The sequence below is a fragment of the Vicugna pacos genome, unplaced genomic scaffold (assembly GCF_048564905.1).
Source record: "Vicugna pacos unplaced genomic scaffold, VicPac4 scaffold_19, whole genome shotgun sequence".
Classification (NCBI taxonomy): Eukaryota; Metazoa; Chordata; class Mammalia; order Artiodactyla; family Camelidae; genus Vicugna; species Vicugna pacos.
In genome coordinates this window covers 13,909,059-13,925,197 of record NW_027328740.1, presented here as the reverse complement: position 1 = coordinate 13,925,197, position 16,139 = coordinate 13,909,059, and the positions used below count along the sequence as shown (strand labels likewise).

The 16,139-nt window shown below is 35.3% G+C and overlaps 1 long non-coding RNA gene across 1 annotated transcript in view; it reads right to left on the bottom strand.

Annotated features, from left to right (window-relative positions):
* LOC140693022 (uncharacterized) overlaps positions 1-14,826 on the bottom strand; it is a 51,061-nt gene extending 36,235 nt beyond the window's left edge. The window contains exons 1-11 of the long non-coding RNA XR_012068671.1: positions 14,710-14,826; positions 13,134-13,219; positions 12,547-12,667; positions 11,187-11,252; positions 10,324-10,387; positions 8,916-8,983; positions 6,822-6,953; positions 5,368-5,475; positions 3,406-3,516; positions 2,964-3,026; positions 655-739 (exon numbers count right to left, since the gene is read on the bottom strand). This is a non-coding gene — a long non-coding RNA (uncharacterized lncRNA). The remainder of the gene's footprint in view (positions 1-654; positions 740-2,963; positions 3,027-3,405; positions 3,517-5,367; positions 5,476-6,821; positions 6,954-8,915; positions 8,984-10,323; positions 10,388-11,186; positions 11,253-12,546; positions 12,668-13,133; positions 13,220-14,709) is intronic.
* Between the last annotated feature and the right edge of the window lie 1,313 nt (positions 14,827-16,139).

Genomic DNA, 16,139 nt, shown 5'->3' with positions numbered 1-16,139 from the left:
TTTGAAGAACTATGAAAAATGGGAAACTATAAGTTGTTTCTTTAAATTGGAGCAAAGAGAACTACTTTAACTGGGGAAATACTTAAAATCTGGCAAGTTTTATGATTTCATGTTCACCCCTGACAGCTTTTCTTTCCTCCTTTCTCCTTCAATCTTTATTGGACCTTCTAAAGAATTAAATTACAAAAAAGAAAAAAAGAAAGAAAGAAAATTAAGAAACAGTTCTGCATCTAAAATAACCTCCTAACTGAAAAGATGGTATACATTGTGAAAAATTTACAGCTGCCAACTTATGATCTATGTCTCTGTCCACACTGCCTTACTTGTTAGGGAGGGTCTTAAAAAAAAGTAAAGAAAAATAGCAAATTATAATGGCTTTTACATTTTAAATTCTTTTCTATGTGTCTACAATCTGCTCTATCATGAGTTATTAAGATAAACATTATCAGCTATACTCTACTTTCCTATCATGCACATTGTGACTCTGAGAAGTACGCACGTTCTAACTTACCATCTGCAGGTGGTGTACAGGTTAATGCAGTTCTCTTGACAATATACGGTTTGTAGTCTACTTGTCTAACTACTACACAATGGAAAAGATGTAGAACTACTGGTACCACTGCCCTCAGTCTCTGTCATTTACCTTAAACATACCTGGAAAAGTAGATTCAAAAACTCATTGGCAAGAACATTTTTCACACTCCAGATCTGATATTCTTCTAGAGTTAAGATGGCCATTCTGAAAGAGAAGCAATATTTAAGAATACCTTAAATCTTCATTTTCTTATATTATTTGAATTAAATTTGTTTTATTAAACTTGCAATGGTCATTTGTCTGAAAGAAAACTAATGATTTAATGTAGATGCTGTGTATTCATCTGAAAGTAGGCCAGCAAGAGTAAGTTCAAAAGTAACCAAACTCTGAAGTAGTCAGTCATAACATGGGCAATTTATCACCAAAAATCTTCTTCCTCCAGTAAGACCTGGGAAATAACTCACAGTATCTTCCGGTTCAAGGTGAAGTTTACTAACAGAACCCACAAAAGGCTCTGGGTAGAGAAAAAGGACTATTTACTAACTTTGAAAGCATTTTTCCAAACTCTTTGGATTATGCCCTTTGACCCTAACAATTTTCTAAGATCTTTAAAACATCTGGCAATATTATTAGACTTCTTAAGAGATTTAAAAGAATTAAATATATATAATAAATGAGTATCTATATTAACATTTCCTCAAAAAAAATTTAACATTACTTTCACAAGTTGAGTAAAGCAGTATCTTTTATTTTTGGTGTCAAAGTGTACCAAAAATTACATTTATATACAGTAGACAATATTTCTTGGCAGGCAAAAATATAACCAAATGCTTCTTACTTCATGTTTTGAACAATCACGTTAACAATCCTAGATGAATAATAATGTTCTTTGTGTTTATAACTTAATTATATTTTTATTATCTAATGATTTATTATTTAAAGATATTTAATAATATATACTATTAATGACATTCATGTATTCATTCAATATATATTACCATTTATTACAAGAAAAGATTTTAAAGCACTGTGATGGTAATTATTGGCTTTCATGATGCAACTTCCATTGAAGTATATTAACACCAATGTAATGATACAAAATAATGGGTAATATTGTCACCATCTAGTCACCAGTGAATATGGGTAATAGGTTTGGTTGAAAGGTCCAAATTCTAATCTAAATTTTTACCATTTCATTATTATGGTTACACGGAGATGGAGAAGCTAAATGATCTTTTTTTTTAATGTTCAAAAGTACAGCCATAAGAAGAAACTCGGTGTTATATAAAAATAGACAAGAATGATAACCTCCATACTTATCAAACACCCAGAAGAAAGGCGATGGAAATTGTATCTCTACATAAGGTATTTCCTAATAGAAACTTTCCTGTTTTTCTGTTTTCATATATATCAGATAGAAATGGCTACCTTAGATTTGGGCAGAAAAGTAAATGAAGACGGTTATCTGAATTGCCAAACAAAGATCAAGCGCTGAAAAATTCATTTCTATTATTTATTTCTATTGAGTGTCAGTTAATAAGACTATGATGATTTCTTCTGGATTTGTGATTGAAAAAAATGTTACTTATTTTTCTAAGCCTGTGGAAGACCACTATGGTCTACATCCTACCATCTGCAACTTGGTACACATCAACATTTGAATAGAAAGGGTCAAATTAACTCATATGTGTCTCACATATATGGATTATCTTCAGTTTCACAGGGATACATAGACATTAAGGCAAACCTATTATAATATCTTTAATAAATGTTGTGAAACTAAAAAAATTCAAGGATTTATTCTTTGTAAAGTACATGCTTGTTTCTACTATTATACACTTATTCTGGCTGCTATTAAAGAACTTAGGACAGACCATCACCAATATTATTGAAAAAAAATTTAAAAACTATATACACCACCCAGATTGAGATAAAAAATAATTTCCAACATCCCAGATATCCTATTGTCCTTCCCAGTTAAATCACCCATCTCCAAAATCACTATTGTAACACTTATTAAAATTAGTTCTGTCTCTCTTCTAGAACTTCATATAAATTAAATTGTACAATGTGTTCTTTTATTCTGTGGCTTCTTTTGCTCAATATAAGTTTTGTCTTACCATAATGTATTAAACTGGGAGAAGTAAAGATTATAAACTACAGATGGCAAGGGCTGTCTCTACTTAATTTTTACAAAGTGCCTAGTTTATAAAATATGTTTTTATGTAAATAACACTTAATGGAGTTTTTTAAAGGTCAAATGGGCTTTCCTTAGGGACAACTTGGAGTTATTGTAACCACAGGTCCAAATAAGCATTTAGCAGGGATGATGTAGAAGAGATTCAAGTATGTATATGTAAGGTATGTATACCAATTCAGAATATAATGTATTTTTAGAAGAGAATAAATTAGTCTCTGCTAGACTCACCTTTGTGGTGTCATGTGCATTCTATGTGTCTTCTACAATGTTGGATAGATCCACAAGTAATTCCTTTAAAACCAGAAACCCAAATCAGTAGTTAGGAAAGAGAAGGTATCATTTTTATTAGACAGTAGCTGAAGTATAAAATATTTTCGGTCAAGTTTTTTTTTTTTTTTAATTCCAGAAATAGATTGCTTGTTTGCCTTAAAAATTTATGACAATTTTCCAGTGGTTTCATTTTTTAATTTTACATAATACATACAGTTTACTAAATTTTCTAAGGCAAATTCTCTTCCCAATTTTGCATCTTTGGCTATGAATATTTTGAGTAGCATAATATAGAACCTAGAAGTAGTAAGAAATCTTTTTCTCAACCTCTTTTAAAAAATTCTTCACTCTATGTTCCTGTTGGAAGTTTACATGCAAGATGTATACAATCAGACTTTACCAGGGTATCATCGTTGCAGTTGTCCTTCCAGACCTCTGTGCAACCACGTGTCTCTCAGTTCAACCCTACAGAGAACTCCATCACCGTCAACATCAAATACCTTGAAGCAAACTAAAGAAAAGAAACTCTTATGGAGGAAAATTACTTTTATATTCTGAAGTATAATACATTTTATTACAAGCTGCCCTAATGAAATTACTTATTTCCTCAAACAACTACATTCTGGATTAAGTTAATATTTGGAGGAGATTGTGTCATTAAAGTCCTTTGAACTTGTAGGAATTCCTGTACACTTCACAAGTCTCTCTCCTTATATAATTAGCCAGCTTAGAGAACTCTATCCTTCACCTAAATCTAAAGTTAAATTTCTTGCAAACTGAAAAAGAAGGGCCAAGTTACTATACAATATCTCAGATTTTGAGAAGGTAATTCAAGCTTTTAAATTAATTTCTAATATTTATAACTGATCACTTCAGAGTTGATTCTTACAATGCAGAAAATATTCCATCTACATTAAGAATCAACAAAAAGCTGCTACAGTCAGCCCCCTGTATCCATTGGTTCTGCATTCACAGGTATAAACAATAGATCAAAATATATATATATATATAAATTTTCCCAGAAAGTTCTCAAAAGCAAAACTTGAATTTGCTATGCACTGACAACTATTCACATATCGTTTAAATTGTATTTACAAATAATTACATTGTATTAGGTATTACAAGTAACCTAGAGATGATTTAAAGTATACAGGAGGATGTGCATAGTTTATATGCAAATACTATGCCATTTTACATAAGGACATGAGCATCCATGGATTTGGTATCTGAGGGGGTCTCAGAACCAATCCTCAGCAGATAATGAGACATGACTGTATAAAGATTTTGCCTCTCCAATGTAATTAATGTGCACCCAATATTTTTGCCTAAGAACAATTTCAAATCTTCAATGAAGTTTATATACAACAAGCTAAAAACCCAAAGAATCAGCACTTTGCTAATTAACAACAATATCAGCAAAATTGCTAGTTAGTCTAGTTGGTTAACTTCCACTAGTCCACTGGCAAAAAAATAAATTTAAAAAAAATTTAAGACAACAATTAACCTCAATTGAGAAACAAAGACTTCAGCCTCTTTAATACCAGAACTTTAATGTGAACAAATAATCTATCACAAAGCCAGGTTAGAGTAATGGTATACTATCAGGGAAGATAAAAGAAATCTAAATTTTTAAGATTAAATAATTATCTACTTCACACACCCATGTAATAATTATGCTATTAAGTTAACTGAGTGCATCACAGTACAACATTACTAAAGAATATTGAACTATTAAGTATCATACCCAAAATATGCAGTATTTGTGAAGCTGTATTTTAGAAAGATGCAGAGATAATGACCCTAGTGAATATGTAAGAATTAGGTTCCAATTAAATGTAAACTGCTGCATTTTTCTAAACAAATATGGTTAAGATTTATGAATGTAATATGCTTATAAATTATGCCATAATATTTTAGCTAGGCTTAAAAGATAAATTTAGTATTTAATAAAATTGTTTTATCATAAATTTAATTTTGCTAATAAAATATCAATATACACAGTGATAGAAAATAAGTTGCAATTCAAGTTAAGCAAGACAAATTTTCTATATAGACTACCAGAAAATATTTTCTATATGCTTAACATTTTCAAACACATCATGACTGATGTAGTTCATTTATCATGAATTGCACATTTATCTGGAAAATCAACCATTATTAATAACAAAGATCTTAAATTACTCCACAGTAAAAAAGAATAGATGATTGAACTTTTACACTGACCTCAGTAAAACCTCAGCAAGAGATTGCTATTTGCAAAAGGGATGAAAATTCAAGCCTTAATCAGATGATTTTTCACATGAATGGATGCTAATTTTTTCTCTGTATAGCTTCCAAATTTTGTGATGTTTAACACACTTACATTTCTGTCTTTCAGCCGGAGGTCCTCTGCAACAAGCTGATAGCCCACAGGATATCTCCTTAAAATCTATGTGGCTGTCATGATTTTCATCAAAAGCATTAAATAAACCTGTAAAATAGGAACACAGAATAAATCACAGCCAACAAACTTCCTGTTAATATTGACATACTTATGAAAGGAGGCATGACTCACATAAACTGATTTAGTTTTTAAAAGTTATCAGTAGTTTCCACTGTCTTAGGAAGTTTGTTTTTTTTTCCCCCCCCCCGGCATAATTATAACCAAAATTTAACTTCCTAGAAGAAAATACTATCATTTAGTGTTTGGTTTTGTCTGCATACCTGTCTCTATCTTATATTAATTCCAAAAGTCAAAAGTGATTGTAGAATGTAAAAAAAAAAATGTATTTTAAAAATTTAACTGGAAAAAAGTCAGAGACCACAATTATCCTAATTTGGAAAGACTAAGAAGAAAAAGGAAAAAAGAAGAAGAAAAGTTGAACTGTATCAAAGATATACTGTGTTGTTATTAATGAGCTACATACAGCTCCTTCATGAAGCAAAGAAAACTAACACACTATATTATAAGAGACAGAAATTCTGTACTGCAGTCTTCATTGTAACACTTAATCTGTATAACTAAATATATTAAATTTCAGAAATAAAGGGCAATTTATAATCTAATCCTGTGGTTTTTAAACTTTTCCTAAAAAATAAATGGAATCATTTTATTTTCAAATGAAATGATTTCTCAATCTCTAATTATAAAAAGGTAAAAACATAACTGCACTGCTGAAGTAGAAGCCCTGTCTGTTCTAGTTCCCCTAACAAATATTTCTAAAACACACTAGAAACCTGAAGAATACAGACTGTCTATTTCAAGAATCTAATTCTGTGTCCTCAAAGAGCAGAAAATTGAAGCTAAGAAGTAGTTAAATGACTTGCTAAAAGTAAGAAATTTTTTAAAAAGTTCTGAATCAGAAGAAGAAACCAAGCTTTCAGATTTCAAATACAGTTTTTGTGATTATCACCCACAACTGCTCCTTGTAAACCTCATTTAATATATATAGTAGTGAAAAGTTTAGAGCTAAGTGGGGACCTTAGAGATGGTCTAGTCCAGTGGTTTTTAATTTTTTAAGGGTGGGGGAAGGATACAGCAGTGGAACCTTCTTCTATATAAAAGAAATACAACAGACATTCCTCAGCTGAGGAAGAGGTGGGGTCAAGTGTGGAAGCTAGAGCTTTGCCTATTCAGTGTCCACCACCCTGACCCTGCACCAGACGCTGAGGCACCGCACTGGAGCACAGTTTCATAAAGATTGTCTTGTTCAAACTGATTTTATATATGAGAATATTCAGGTGCAGAAAGGTAAACCGACTTACACAAGGCTCCAAAGTTGGAACAAGGCTCACGTGTTTAGAAAGAACATTTGTAGAAAATAGAAGGATTCCCACCTTCACTCAGAGATGGACGAATTGGTGGTGAAGGCAATGGGCCAAATGTTTCTAAATCAAATCATCCAGTTCGGGATTGAGCCCTCAGCAACCAATAGCATTTCTCCAGATGAATGAAGTCTGATTCTTCCACTGACAATCAAATCAAACAAGATTATAAAATCTCACTCTTCTCTTCTGGACAATTAAGTAGTTCATCCTGATAATGTAACTTCTAAATATACATTTTAATTTCCCAGTTAAACTGTTAAAAAACTACCTAAAACAAAAACTCTGAAAGACAAATATATTGTATCTAAAGGGGCATGAAAATTCAATTCAAATTAACATAAAAGAGGCTTTAAAATGGGAAAAAAGTTTGCAATTTCCCATTAAGCAGGCTGTTTAATTCCAACATGTAAAATAATAAACTAAGATACTTATTTTTTGCTTCCCACACTTTTATCTGTATACCCTTTGGTGATTTTAATCTGTATCTTGGATTTGAAAATTCTTGATCATAGTCTCTCCTGGCTACACAGGTAACACACTAATAGCAGAAACTGTGTTTGATTTATCCTGTCACTATTGTAACCACTTACACATTTAATACTTATTAAATAAATGTACAAAGGGGATAGACCTAAGCTTCTCCTTCTTGGCCCTAAAATTCTTACTACCCCTCCTATAAAGGCAGGAGCCTCCTCTGTAGGACAGAGTGTAAATGTATCTCCTGAGAAGGATTCCCCAACAAGGGCTGTCTTTACAGCATGCTTTTAGATGTTTTTATGGGACATTTCAATAAAAGAATCAAGGACCTAAGCTTCCCAGTATGGTGGGAGTTGTGATGGGCATGGGAGGATGCTCACTTGGGAGGATGAGATGTTAAAGACACTAACAGTGAAAAGGACAGGACAAGATGAAGGGCGATTGGGAAACAGGACCACAGAGATGTGACATCTACTTTCCACTGTCATCTAAGTGATACCTACTTGAAAGAAACATTTCTACAGTTAAATTCTATAATGGGGGGTTATTTAAATGAAGCACAAATATACTCAATGAGTAGATCACATAATTTTTAGAGATTCAGAGTGCAGTAGCATTTTCAGAGTAGTTTTTACATCAATAACTAGTATTTATAAATTCCTGTGTGCTAAACAAGTATGTGGAATTATTTCCATTTTGCTTTTAGACTTACTACAGCTTAACGTATTCACTGCACTGATACAGAGTAATTTTTCTAATGAATAAAAATGAAAATGTACAACCTTGTTAAAGATTCTTTAATTTCACCATCACCAGATTTATGAACATTTAGGCCTATGTGTCAGGCCCCGTTTCTTACCAGCTTTTTCACCAACACCTTACATTGAGGTTATATTGCATTACCCAGAGGTCAGGAAATGTTCTTTCACACATCCACATCTTTATTAGGTCCTGTGTCCTCTGAGGAGAAACATTCTCCCCACTTTCACATCCTTCCATTTTACAGCCTAACCACTAATCCTTCTCTAAACACCTTCTAATGCTTTCCAACCTCACCAGCTACCCTAGGATTTTAACTTCTCTCTTCTGCAACTGTCCTCCACTGTATATAGTATCCAATATTCAAGTGAAGTATGAGTCCTCATTTACAGGTCTGTGGCCTCTCTAGATTACAAAGTATTTGGATTCAGTAACCTTGTCCTTTTAACACTTTTGCTGCTAGAGTTCCTTTCATAGGACCTGATACATAGTAACCACACAATAAATACTTCCTGAATGAATAAATGAATGAATGAATGAATAGCCAAGGCAATCTTCACAGCCAAGGCTTCCCCAACCCAGCTCAGTATTCTTTCTGTTATATCAAAGAGACTCTGCCCCATGAAACAATAGACCCTGCACATTTTAACAAATGTATACAATTATTAGGAACTATTATTAGAACAGAGACTAGCACTACTGTTCTCATAGTTATGTCACATAAGTAGTGTATTAAAGCTCGTTCTGATTTCTTGTTTATACAAATCAGCTATGTCTGTCACCAGTTTAAATATTAGTAATTTAGAAAACAAAAGTTATTGATTTATCTACTCATCAGAAATCATTACAACAGATCTATTTACATACCTCTTTTGTCAGTTTATATACCAACAGGAAAAGAAGGGGTGTACAGTCAACTCTGAGAGAATAATTGCCTGCAAAATAAATAAGAGAGAATTTTAATACCTCCAAATGGACTACAAACCTGTATTTAATTCTAACTTTATTTTCTAATTATAAACAATATATAACAGATTTCAAATTCAAGGCATCATTCCTGGAGAATTAGAAATAGGGTGGACGTTACAGATTATTATATTCAGTGAAGTATGTCAGACAGAGAAAGGTAAATATCACATTCTATCACTTATATGTGGAATGTAAACAAACAAAAAAATGATACAAATGAACTTATTTACAAACCAGAAATAGACTCATGACATAGAAATGAAACTATGGTTACCCAAGGGGAAAGGGGGAAGGGAAGAGATATGTTAGGAGTTCAGGATTAACAGATATACACTATTATATATGAAACAGATAACCAACAAGGACCTACTGTATAGTACAGGGAATTATATTCAGTAACTTATAATAACCTATAATGGAAAAGAATCTAAAAACAATGTATATGTATATGTATATGTATATGTATATTTATATAACTGAGTAACTTTGCTGTACACCTGAAACTAATATTACAAATCAAATGTACTTCAGTAAAAAGAAATAAATAAAATTTTAGAATAGATAGATAGGTAGGGAGATAAATAGACAGACAGGCAGACAGTCTGGCTAAAACTAAAACACAAGGTGGAAATAACTCTTCAGGAGCCAGAGAGGCTGCAGCACACACTCAGGATAGGAGACTGCAGAGGCGGACTCTGCTGCTAAGGCTGCAGCTCCTGCAGTAAAAGGGTCATTGCTTATTACGGCAGCAGTACCTAGGGGTCTTTGGCAAAGGAAGTGGTAAGGCCATAATGTTCATGTTTTTATTCATTCATTCAATTCAATATGAAGACTTTAGACTAGAGCATGTCAGTAACTAACATGTGTCCTGTGACACTTACCTAGAAATAACCATAATACGATGAAAGCCTACAGATGCACATGCCACATGTCAGGGTCAAAAGGAAGTTTGTAGTGGGTGCTTATTTCAGAGTTGTTCCAATACATACAGGAACTATTTCTGTATGAAATATTTTAGCCCAACTTTTAAAAATAGCTCCACAGGAAGAATGTCAAAAGTACTAAAGTTTTAAGTAGTAATCCAAGATAGGCAAATGGTAAATATACTAAAGAAATTAGGATCAATAGCTTAGTTATGAATCATATTGATTCATTTGAATCATAATAATGTTCTCTCTGGTAAAATGGAGAAATGGAGGTATTATTGAGGCATCTCATAGAAAGAGGATAATCCTAGTTTATGAGTTGGAGTTGATAGACTTAAATACTGGTATACTATTTAATGACAATCTGAAATAAAATTTACCTTCTGTGTATGAGTCTGCATTGATATATGCAACCTCTCTCTCCTGGAGTGTTTTCACATTCTCCTGTAGTTGAAGCAAAGCAGTCACTTAACTCACAGTGTTTACAATTTTGGAAATACAAGCAAAACAAATTAATTCAGTAAAAGAGTGGTTTGCAGATACCATTATAAATCAAACACCTATGCTTTTGACCATAATTTTAAGAAAATGCTATTAACTGGTTGATAATATTAATGCAATTAAAACAAGAAAGAAAAATATTAGTGATGCTGTAGCCGCTGTTCATAGCAACAGCAGGGAGACCCAGAGGAAAACTGCCCCTGATCCCCTGCACCATAATATGAAGGGGGAAGGCTCGGAGATGCTCAGCCTCACCCTGGATCTACTGGAAGAGGACTGCTCAAATTAAGGCCTGGAAATCTGTACTTTTAAAAGGTGTCTCTGGAAATCCTTACAGACATTAAAGTATGAGATCCCTTGATGTTGGGGATCCAAGTAACTTTACCATATTAAAAGTGAGGAAGTTGGAAATTTGATTTATCAAGAATTTTTTGAAAGAGAAGATATTGATGAAAAAGAAAAATATAGGAGGGGAGGATAGAGAAAAAAACTCGAGGGAGAGAAGAGTGGCTATTAGGACAAAGACAAGACATTTCTCACACATACATGCACACACGCACACACATTCTAGAAAAATACAGCAGAAGAAGACTAATGCCATCACACAACATGGGAATATGCAGAGAGAACTCTTTTCTTCTCTCTGTTTCTCTCTCTCTCTCTAGCTTGCTACCTTATAAAAGCAGTTACAGTAAAAACATTTAAAGCTGTGAGTGGTCATCCCACAAATGAGAATTTTCACCTCTGCACTTGACCACATGGGATAGATGACAGCTGATTCTGCGGCAGAGTTTCCATTATGACAGAGCTACAGTAGAAATAAAAAAGATTCCTTAATTATATGTAAAGGTAAATGTGCTGCTGAATATGATCAAGAAGCTAGTAGAAAATGGGAAACAATATTCAAATTGTCTTTTAACTCACATGAATTTAAATTAATGCAAGGCATATTATCTTGTATCTTGGATTTATTTTATCTGTATTTTAAGCTGCTTAAATTATAAAAAGACACATGTATTTCTATATACATGTGTTCACAAGAAATTACATATTTCTAAAAGTAAATGACCTTAATGAATAAGCTCTGATTCATCTAAATAAGTGTATTATGAAATGCATGTTCATAACAACATAATAATAAGACTTTGCCATATAAATGGAATCAAATGTGATACAAGTAACTGTGATTTTATTCCCATACTTATTTGATTCATATTATTATTTTAAAGTATGCAGAAATGAGTCAGAAGGAAAGCATTTTAAAAACCATTCACAATAATAAGAAAGATATGACATTCTTTAAATCAATTCTATAAAATTTGGACTCATAAATGATGAACAAAACAGAGGATAGTCACAGGAAAGTGCTTTTTGGTGCACCTGCCTTTAAAAAAATACACAAGCCTACCTTGAACATGTAAGAACTTAGAGTTACTGGAAAGAGAGACTAAGGGAAGAAGATGAAAGAAGGGGGTCTATGAGAGACACTTTAAAATAAAGCATTAAGAGCCAGTGACAAATGAAAATTAATCATAATTGAATTAAAAATAAATCCTTGAAATTTTAGAGTAATTCAATTTACAAAATCATTGTATTACACTTCCCAACCAGGCACTTTTGTAAAAGGTAAAATATACCTATGGTTACAATTTAGTGTTGAATCCATAAAGGAGAGACTATAATCAGAGTATAGTCATCTAAAAAGAGCATGTTGTTTTCCTGGATAGAAGAAATCCAAGGAAACTGTAAAAACTTGAAAATTAATGCCAAGGATCTAAATCAGATTTTCAATAGGCTAATTCACTTGTCAGAAGCAGCTTCCTAGGTTTGACTATTTTCTGAGCTTACAGATTTTACTTACTTATCACAAAACCAATATAAATAGAAACTAAAATATTTTAAAAATAATGAAAAAATTGGTTTGTGCTTAGTAATTAAGAGGTTGTTCTGTTTTGCCAAACTGATGTAAAAGCAAAAACAAACTCTATTTCTTAAATTTTCTTGTTTTTATCCAAATTAAAACAGTATCAGGTAATGGAACACATCTGTGATTACCCTGAGATACATGTTGACCAAGAAGATATGTTTACTGTCTTAGTTACCTCAGCCCATTTGTGGAACCCAGAAGTCCAAATTTTTCTGCATCCCAGCTGGCAAAAATGGCAGTTCTTCTCAGTCTTCAGCTTGTAATCATTGTTAACGTACATGGTTAGGTACATCTGCCTAAAAACAAAGGAAAATTCACTGAAGTCACTTTCTGTCATCACTTGCCATGGAAACATTATTTACCTCTACTAATCAGTTTTCCAAAATTCTGGACAACTTCTTATAAATCAGCAGTTCCACTGGTTAGGTCAATACCTCCAAATACCCAGAAGTCCTGATGATCTCCCAGAATAACACATCTGTCTGGAAAGGAAGGCATTCAAAAGAATGACAACTTAGAATGTATTATAAAGAGCAGTAATTTATGTTTTTAAATTAAACTTCCTCCTGCTTGAGTTTCCTCTATAGAAAACCATCAAGGTAGTGTCTCCTTTTAGAATTTACCTTTTTTCCCCACATTTAATTATATCACATCAACCAGGAAAAAAATATTAAGAGTTGATTAAGATTTACCTTCTCTTACTCCTGTAATCTTTGTAAAAACAAAATGTTTTAAGACATTTTAAAAAATTCACCAACTCACCAAGTTTCACAGATCCTCAGGTAGTTCTGATTACATCATAAATGCTTGTGACTTTCTTGAAGTTATGAACATGCATTTTAACCTTCCTAGAATTTCACAAAGGGAACAAATTACTTCACATAGAGCATTATGTCTAACAGGTTCCTTCCAATGTTTTATTATAAGTCTCAGAAGTACAGAAAACTGTCTAATAGGATGATAAATTCCCATATGCCCACCACCTAAATTCAATCATTGTTAATACTGTTGAACTATTTGCAAGCGAGTTGTGCAAATCATGACAGTTGTCTCCTATGTATTTAAGAATGCACCTTACGGTGAAATCAAATAAAAAAATCAGTATTTTGTATTTTTTCTCCCTCATAGCTCTATTGTTGGTATTTATTTAAACTCCAAAATTATTACTCAACATGAAAAAGAATCTTGTTCTTACCAATTTTTTTTTAAAAAAAAAATGTGTATTTGTCCATTTAGAGCTCAAATCAATTAAGGGATATAAGCCCCAGGTGCTTTTTTTTGATAGTTTGACCAGGGAAGATTTCTGTTTCTGACTTTTCTCTTAAACTGTTACTGAAGCTACATGCTCTGTTTTCCTTGTGTCTGTATGTATCTGTTTATAAATCACATTTTTCATTGTGTACCTCTAGAGGGTATTAATACATGAGATAATAAAGTCTCCTATGTTAAAGGAACTCTGTTCTAATTGAGTTAAATAAACACTTTTTAAAAATTCTTATAAAATAAAACTGAACTTCTAATACCTTAAGAGTTCTGAAATTTTAAAACAAGCTTCTTACAGAACTTATAAAATACTTGCAGAATCCAAATTCAAATTGCTAAGGCAAATCATTAATCAACAAGGCTCATTCAACCATTTTAGTTTAATAAAAAACAGCTATCTCCTCTCTGATTCATCAGTGTGAAGTTTCCCTTTCCCTCTACATTTCAAGCCAGTCAAACTAAAGTTCTGATCATGCCATGCTCTTTCCCAGCCCTGCACAAGCTGTCCTCTGCAGCTGGCGTTTACTGCCTGTCTTGATTCCGTGGAAAACTTACTGTTTGTGTAAAATTAAGCTCAATGAGCACATGTTCTGTGGTCATGCCTCCTTAATACCAGAACTGTCTGGGGTTAGTAACAGTAACGACTATGATGGTAGGCGCACTGGGCCATGTAGCAGTTACGCGTTCACCACTGTGACCACTTAACCCTCCCCCGCAGAAGTGATCGGTGAACTTCGCTCCTTTCCCCCTTCTCTCCTACTCCTTCCCTTAAGTTAACCTAGTATTTTGCATGTACAGTGTTTTGACAGTTATCTGAAACACTGTTTTAAACCGTCAGTTGAAAAGGGAAGACAAAATGTTACACCTGGCCCAGAGGAGGAGAGGGGTGGGGAGTGGCTCAGAGAAAGCCGAACAGGACGCGCGGCCCCCGATCACAACACAGCCCTGTTCCTTCCCGAGTTTCGCAGCCGGGAAAGCAGAGGCGTGGGGCCCGGACCGCTTCGGGGCCTTCGTGGGAGGCCGAGGGAGGGACGGAGACCCGCGCAGGGCTGGGGAGGGGCCCGCAGGGACTCACCGTCTGTGCAGCGGCTCCTGACCCACAGCTGGGCGGGCGGCGGTGGCGGTAGAGGCTGCGGTGCCGCCTGAAGGGGCTGAGACGGCTGCGCGGCGGTACCGGCTGAAGCGGCCGCGGCTGCGGTGCCAGCTGAGGGGGCTGGGTGGTCGGCGGTGACGGTAGAGGCTGCGGTGCCGGCTGAGGCGGCTGTTCCGGCTGAGGGGGCTGAGGCGTTGGCAGCGGCTGCTGGAAAGACTTGTGGGACGCGAAGGCTTTCGCCTGGTTATCCAGGGTCGCCATGGCGGCCTCCCGCCCCGCGTGTACAGCCCCTGGAGTCGCCGGCCCGACCAGCGGCTCCGGTCAGCAGCGGTGGCAGTGAACGAAGCCCGGAGCCACCAGCCGGTGCGGACCCCAAGCGCGCAGCCATCTTGGAGCCGTCCCGACAGTCCCCGCGGCCCTGCGTCCTGCCACGCTCGGCCGGTGGGGCGGGGCCGGGCCGCGGGATTGACAGCGGGAGGCAGCGGCCTCCGCCAATGGCTGCCTCGCTCGCCCCTTGGGCTCAAAGAGCCGCCACGGCTGCTGGAGTTACTGCCGTTCTTCCCGGCGATGGACGGGGGGTACTACACGGGGATCGGGAGGGCGGTTCGGGGGCGGGGTTGCAAGGCACGGCGAGGAGGGTGGGGAGGGCGGGTGACTTGTGATTGAGGGTCTCTCTTGGCGAGGGGCGTCCCCGGATGACGCATAGCATGTGGCAGGGAGGCCGGGCAGTGGGCTGGGAGCCCGAGACCCCTGCGGGGCGCTTGCCCACCCCGCGGCGCGGGCGGAGGGCCGGCTCGCCGGACAGCCTGCTATAATATGTTGACTGTTACATATTTGGCCTTACCCTTGTTAGTAGCCTCAAATCACTCCTTGTTCACCTTCAGGATCATTATCATAGATATACTTCTGACAATCCTCGTACTTAACTATGTTCCCTCATGCTACAGGGGCATGCACATGCTATTCTCACTCTTAGAAATAATCTTTTACAGATCAATCCCCTACTGCCCTCAAGGGATTTGCCTATCTAATTCCAATCACTCTCATTGCTCAGCTAATTTGTGAATTCATAAAGCCCATTACATTAACATAATTCCTTAACACCATGTAATTCTCCTTTATCACAATTATTAAAGTATACTTTATAATAACATAAAAACTCTTCCATGCATGAAGGTTGATATTCAACAATTAAGTTCACTGTATGAAGTTGTAAGTACATATACTCTATATTATGAAAAATGTTAAGGAATTACATACTATAGTTAAATTCATTCATATTTTTTCATAGAAATATGGAAATATTTATTCCAAGTTGGATCATCACTATATGTGTGTGTGTATATATGTATATATCTTTCATCCTTCATTCACATTATAAGTTCTGATAAAATATTGCCAACAATTAACTT